Below are 6,342 nucleotides of genomic sequence, written 5' to 3'. Positions count from 1 at the left end.
CAGCCTGCCTGCTTCCCTGCCTCCCTGGAGCAGTGGGACCGAAATCCAGCCCCCTGGCGGCCGTTTGCAGGGCCCAAAACCGAGAAAGGACTTCAGGGGACGTGACCGCGAAATCCGTGGAGCTGTTTTCGGCACGGTAAGGTTGCGTTTTGCTGGTGGGTCTCCAGCGGTCTCTCAGCCACCTGGCCTGCCTCCCTGCCTCCCTGCCTGCTTCCCCGCCTCCCTGGAGCAGTGGGACCGAAAGCCAGCCCCCTGGCGGCCGTTTGCAGGGCCCAAAACCGAGAAAGGACTTCAGGGGACGTGACCGCGAAATCCGTGGAGCCGTTTTCGGCATGGAAAGGCTGCGTTTTGCCGGTGGTCCTCCAGCGGCACTTAGCCGCGATCGCGTGGAACTATTTTCGGCATGGAAAGGTTGCGTTTTGCCGGTGGTCCTCCAGCGGCACTTAGCCGCGATCGCGTGGAACTATTTTCGGCCGCGGGAGCCTGGCGGTTACCGGTAAAATTATGACTTCCATAAAATTCCCGAACCGCTGAAGGGATCCGGCTGATTTTTGGATATGTCGTTCCCCCAGGTGGGGGCTGTCGGGGGATGCGAGTTTTGTGGGGATCGGGCGGGCCCGCCGCCCGCAGGGCGAGTTCTCCCTCGAAAACGTGCCAAAATTTTTCTAAGTCCCACGAGCTCCAGGCCTCTCAGCTATGAGGTCGGATCTGCCCTGCCGCGTCCAGGCACCACTTCCACGAGGTCGGACACTTTTGCAGGTTGGTCCCCCTAAACGACGCGCGTGCAGAAAGTGCACGACAATAGCCGGGGGCACCCTCGAGGAGATTGTAGAGGAGCAGAAATTTCCGACGGCAGGCAGGGGACTCTTGCTGGTTCTCCCATGCCCAGCCAGAGTTCCAGGCCGACGGGCGGTTTTCCCCCTTACCCGTCCGCCACGGAAACCTGCCCTCCCCGACCTCCCCTCGCCCCAGGATTTCAGGGGGCCGGTCGGGCAGGGGAAGGGAGCCCGCCCCGGGCCCCCCGCGCCCCCAGCGGCGCCCCCCGGTGGCCGAAAACGATAAAGGGCGCCCCGGGCCCCCGCTCGCTCCCAGCCTCCCGGGGCCGGGCGGGCAGGGGAAGGGAGCCTGCCCCGGGCCCCCCGCGCCCCCGCGGCGCCCCCCGGTGGCCGAAAACGATAACGGGCGCCCCGGGCCCCCGCTCGCTCCCAGCCTCCCGGGGCCGGGCGGGCATTGGAAGGGAGCCTGCCCCGGGCCCCCCGCGCCCCCAGCGGCGCCCCCCGGTGGCCGAAAACGATAACGGGCGCCCCGGGCCCCCGCTCGCTCCCAGCCTCCCGGGGCCGGGCGGGCAGGGGAAGGGCGCCTGGCCCGGGACCCCCGCGCCCCCAGCGGCGCCCCCCGGTGGCCGAAAACGATAACGGGCGCCCCGGGCCCCCGCTCGCTCCCAGCCTCCCGGGGCCGGGCGGGCAGGGGGAGGGCGCCTGGCCCGGGACCCCCGCGCCCCCAGCGGCGCCCCCCGGTGGCCGAAAACGATAACGGACGCCCCGGGCCCCCGCTCGCTCCCAGCCACCCGGGGCCGGGCGGGCAGGGGAAGGGAGCCTTCCACGGGCCCCCCGCACCCCTAGCAGGGGTGTCGGGCAGACTTCCGCGAGCTCCAGGCCCGAGACGAAAACGGGGTCGGATCTGCCCCGCGGCGTCCGGGCACCACTTCCAGGCGGTCGGTCGGCTCGGGCGGCCCCGTCGGGGAGATGGTGCCAAACGTTTTCCAAGTTCCCCCATCTTCGGGGCGAAAAATTTTCAAAGTCCCACGAGCTCCAGGCCTGGGCGGGCAGGGGACTCTGGCCGCTTCTCCGATGCCCAGGCAGAGTTCCAGGCCGACGGGCGGTTTTCCCCCTGCGCTGGCAGGGGACTCTGGCCGGTTCTCGGATGCCCAGGCAGAGTTCCAGGCCGTCGGGAGGTTTTCCCCCTGCGCTGGCAGGGGACTCTGGCCGGTTCTCGGATGCCCAGGCAGAGTTCCAGGCCGACGGGAGGATTTCCCCCTCGGTGGCGAGGGGACTCTGGCCGGTTCTCAGATGCCCAGGCAGAGTTCCAGGCCGACGGGAGGTTTTCCCCCTGCGCTGGCAGGGGACTCTGGCCGGTTCTCGGATGCCCAGGCAGAGTTCCAGGCCGACGGGAGGTTTTCCCCCTCGGTGGCGAGGGGACTCTGGCCGGTTCTCAGATGCCCAGGCAGAGTTCCAGGCCGACAGGAGGTTTTCCCCCTGCGCTGGCAGGGGACTCTGGCCGGTTCTCGGATGCCCAGGCAGAGTTCCAGGCCGACAGGAGGTTTTCCCCCTGCGCTGGCAGGGGACTCTGGCCGGTTCTCGGATGCCCAGGCAGAGTTCCAGGCCGACAGGAGGTTTTCCCCCTCCCCTAGTGGCGCCCCCCGGTGGCCGGCAAGGGGATGGCGGCCCTCGAGCGAGAAAATTTTTCAAAGTCCCACGAGCTCCAGGCCTGTCGGCTATGAGGTCGGATCTGCCCCGCCGCGTCCAGGCACCACTTCCACGAGGTCGGACGCTTTCGCAGGTTGGTCCCCCTAAACGACGCGCGTGCAGAAAGTGCACGACAACAGCCGGGGGCACCCTCGAGGAGATTGTCGAGGAGCGAAAATTTCGTACGGCAGTCAGGGGACTCTGGCCGGTTCTCGGATGCCCAGGAAGAGTTCCAGGCCGACGGGAGGTTTTCCCCCTGCGCTGGCAGGGGACTCTGGCCGGTTCTCAGAGGCCCAGGCAGAGTTCCAGGCCGACAGGAGGTTTTCCCCCTGTGCTGGCAGGGGACTCTGGCCGGTTCTCGGATGCCCAGGCAGAGTTCCAGGCCGACGGGAGGTTTTCCCCCTGCGCTGGCAGGGGACTCTGGCCGGTTCTCAGAGGCCCAGGCAGAGTTCCAGGCCGACAGGAGGTTTTCCCCCTGTGCTGGCAGGGGACTCTGGCCGGTTCTCGGATGCCCAGGCAGAGTTCCAGGCCGACAGGAGGTTTTCCCCCTCCCCTGGTGGCGCCCCCCGGTGGCCGGCAAGCGTATGGCAGCCCTCGAGCGAGAAAATTTTTCAAAGTCCCACGAGCTCCAGGCCTCTCGGCTATGAGGTCGGATCTGCCCTGCCGCGTCCAGGCACCACTTCCACGAGGTCGGACACTTTTGCAGGTTGGTCCCCCTAAACGACGCGCGTGCAGAAAGTGCACGACAACTGCCGTGGGCACCCTCGAGGAGATTGTCGAGGAGCGAAAATTTCGTACGGCAGTCAGGGGACTCTGTCCGGTTCTCCGAGGCCCAGACAGAGTTCCAGGCCCACGGGAGGTTTCCCCCCTGTGCTGGCAGGGGACTCTGGCCGGTTCTCGGATGCCCAGGCAGAGTTCCAGGCCGACGGGCGGTTTTCCCCCTGTGCTGGCAGGGGACTCTGGCCGGTTCTCGGATGCCCAGGCAGAGTTCCAGGCCGACGGGCGGTTTTCCCCCTGCGCTGGCAGGGGACTCTGGCCGGTTCTCGGATGCCCAGGCAGAGTTCCAGGCCGACGGGCGGTTTTCCCCCTGTGCTGGCAGGGGACTCTGGCCGGTTCTCGGATGCCCAGGCAGAGTTCCAGGCCGACAGGAGGTTTTCCCCCTCCCCTGGTGGCGCCCCCCGGTGGCCGGCAAGCGTATGGCAGCCCTCGAGCGAGAAAATTTTTCAAAGTCCCACGAGCTCCAGGCCTCTCGGCTATGAGGTCGGATCTGCCCTGCCGCGTCCAGGCACCACTTCCACGAGGTCGGACACTTTTGCAGGTTGGTCCCCCTAAACGACGCGCGTGCAGAAAGTGCACGACAACAGCCGGGGGCACCCTCGAGGAGATTGTCGAGGAGCGAAAATTTCGCACGGCAGGCAGGGGACTCTGGCCGGTTCTCGGATGCCCAGGCAGAGTTCCAGGCCGACGGGTGGTTTTCCCCCTGCGCCGGCAGGGGACTCTGGCCGCTTCTCGGATGCCCAGGCAGAGTTCCAGGCCGACGGGCGGTTTTCCCCCTTCGCCCGCCTGCCCTCGTCGAAATCTGGCCTCCCCGACGACGTCTCCCCGTGGGCCCTGCCCTTCTCCGATCGATCTGGCTCCCCGCGCCCGAGCGGGGGAGAGGCTTTCGCTCAGGCGGTCCCTGGCGGCCCCCTGCGACAGGCGAAAAGCTCCCTCTCCCCTCCGCCTCCGGCGCGGTCCCCGGTTTCCCTCACCACCGGGCTCTCCGACAGGGAGGGCGCTCCCCGTCCGCGGGCCGAGCGCCACCCTCCCTGCCCGGCCACCTCCGACCGCTGAGTTTGCTCCCAGGCCCCGTCCGCAAGCAGAGGCCCGAGACCGCGCGCGCCGCGGAGGAGGCCGGCGCCCCGCTGCCCGCCGAGGTCCCCTGCCCTGGCGGGGACCGCGGCGGCCGCCCCGGCGCCACCAGCCTCCCCCGGGCCGCGCCGAGCGCGTTCCGCCCGTCTCCGAAGTCGTCTACGTATCCCCCACGACCGTCCGCCTCGAAGGTCGGCGGCCTCCCCCCTCGGCCCCCTCCGGGGTGGCGGAGGGGAGAGGCCCAGGCCCCGGAGGGGGGAGAGGTTCTCGGGCGCCGCTCCGCCTCCGCCCGCTAGCCCTCCTCTCCCTTCCGGGCCTCACCGGGCCGCACAGAGACCCACCGCGGGGCTACCTGGTTGATCCTGCCAGTAGCATATGCTTGTCTCAAAGATTAAGCCATGCACGTGTAAGTACGCACGGCCGCTACAGTGAAACTGCGAATGGCTCATTAAATCAGTTATGGTTCCTTTGATCGCTCCATCTGTTACTTGGATAACTGTGGTAATTCTAGAGCTAATACATGCCGACGAGCGCTGACCCCCAGGGATGCGTGCATTTATCAGACCAAAACCCATCCGGGTCGGGGCTGGGGGCTCGCCCCCCTTCCCTCCCGGCCGCTTTGGTGACTCTAGATAACCTCGGGCCGATCGCACGTCCCCGTGACGGCGACGACGCATTCGGATGTCTGCCCTATCAACTTTCGATGGTACTTTCTGCGCCTACCATGGTGACCACGGGTAACGGGGAATCAGGGTTCGATTCCGGAGAGGGAGCCTGAGAAACGGCTACCACATCCAAGGAAGGCAGCAGGCGCGCAAATTACCCACTCCCGACGCGGGGAGGTAGTGACGAAAAATAACAATACAGGACTCTTTCGAGGCCCTGTAATTGGAATGAGTACACTTTAAATCCTTTAACGAGGATCTATTGGAGGGCAAGTCTGGTGCCAGCAGCCGCGGTAATTCCAGCTCCAATCACTGGGGCTGGGAGGAGCTTAGCTGCTGCTGGTGTGTGGAGCTGTCTGGTGCTGTGCTCTGCTTCTCCCTGGGACCACACCCGTTTGTGGCTGGACTGGAGGCTCATTTTCTGGGCAGGGATACTACTACGGCAGGGGGCTCTGCCTGGGCCTAGGCAAGCATGGCCCTCGGGCCTTCCTCCCCAGCCTGGGGATGGAAGGTCAGGCTGGATGAGCTGCAAGCTCAGCTGGCCTTTGGGGAAGGTAAGGCGGATACCAGGGGCCTGTCCTGGACTGAATACCAGGCCCTCTCCCGGCAAATCCGTAGCCAGGTCTCCATGTTGGAGGAGCTGGCGGGGGGGATGGCTAAGAAGCTTGGCACGTGGAAAAAGGGAGTGGGGGTCCCCCAGGGAGCTAAGGCCTGCAGGTCCGATATCCAGCTGCTCTCTGGGCTGCTGGCTGAGTGTCGTGAACTTGCCAGCAGTGGCCTCCACTTCCTAGAGCAGTCCCCCCCACCCCTGGAGATGGGAGAGGGTACAGAGGAGGAGGTAGTCCCTGAGACCCCCCCTGAGGAGGCTGATACCAGCAAGGCCCCTCAGGCCTCCCTCACCTATGCTGGGGCTGCTAAGGGTGAGGGGGTTGAGGCTAGGGCCTTTTCGGGGCTGCCTTCTGACAGGCTCCGGGGTCTGCTTGTGTCCCTGAAGGCCCAGCATGCAGAGGCAGACGTGGGCCTAGCTGGGGTCCAGGCAGAGCTTAGGGAGCAGAGGGACAAATCAAGCAGGACCTCAAATAGCAAAAGAGGTCCTTTGAGGGTCGCTATAGCTGAAAGCAAACTGATGGAGCAGCATCTGTCCTACACCCTGCTCCAGACTGAAAAGAAAATATCAGACATCCAGGCCATCCTGCAACAGCGAGCCAGAGACGCCGTGAGGACCAGGAGGCAGAGGGCTGTTGAGGGCAGGAGGGACATGTCCCCAGGTGAGGAGTCCAGCATGGACTTGGATTCCAACTCCCATCACTCGCCTGGGGAACCGTGTACCTCTGCCCTTTCTACTCCAGGAGGCGCTGCTG

Source organism: Pelobates fuscus, chromosome 7, assembly GCF_036172605.1.
Source record: "Pelobates fuscus isolate aPelFus1 chromosome 7, aPelFus1.pri, whole genome shotgun sequence".
In the NCBI taxonomy this organism is placed as follows: Eukaryota; Metazoa; Chordata; class Amphibia; order Anura; family Pelobatidae; genus Pelobates; species Pelobates fuscus.
Note: the sequence above shows the minus strand (reverse complement) of the source record.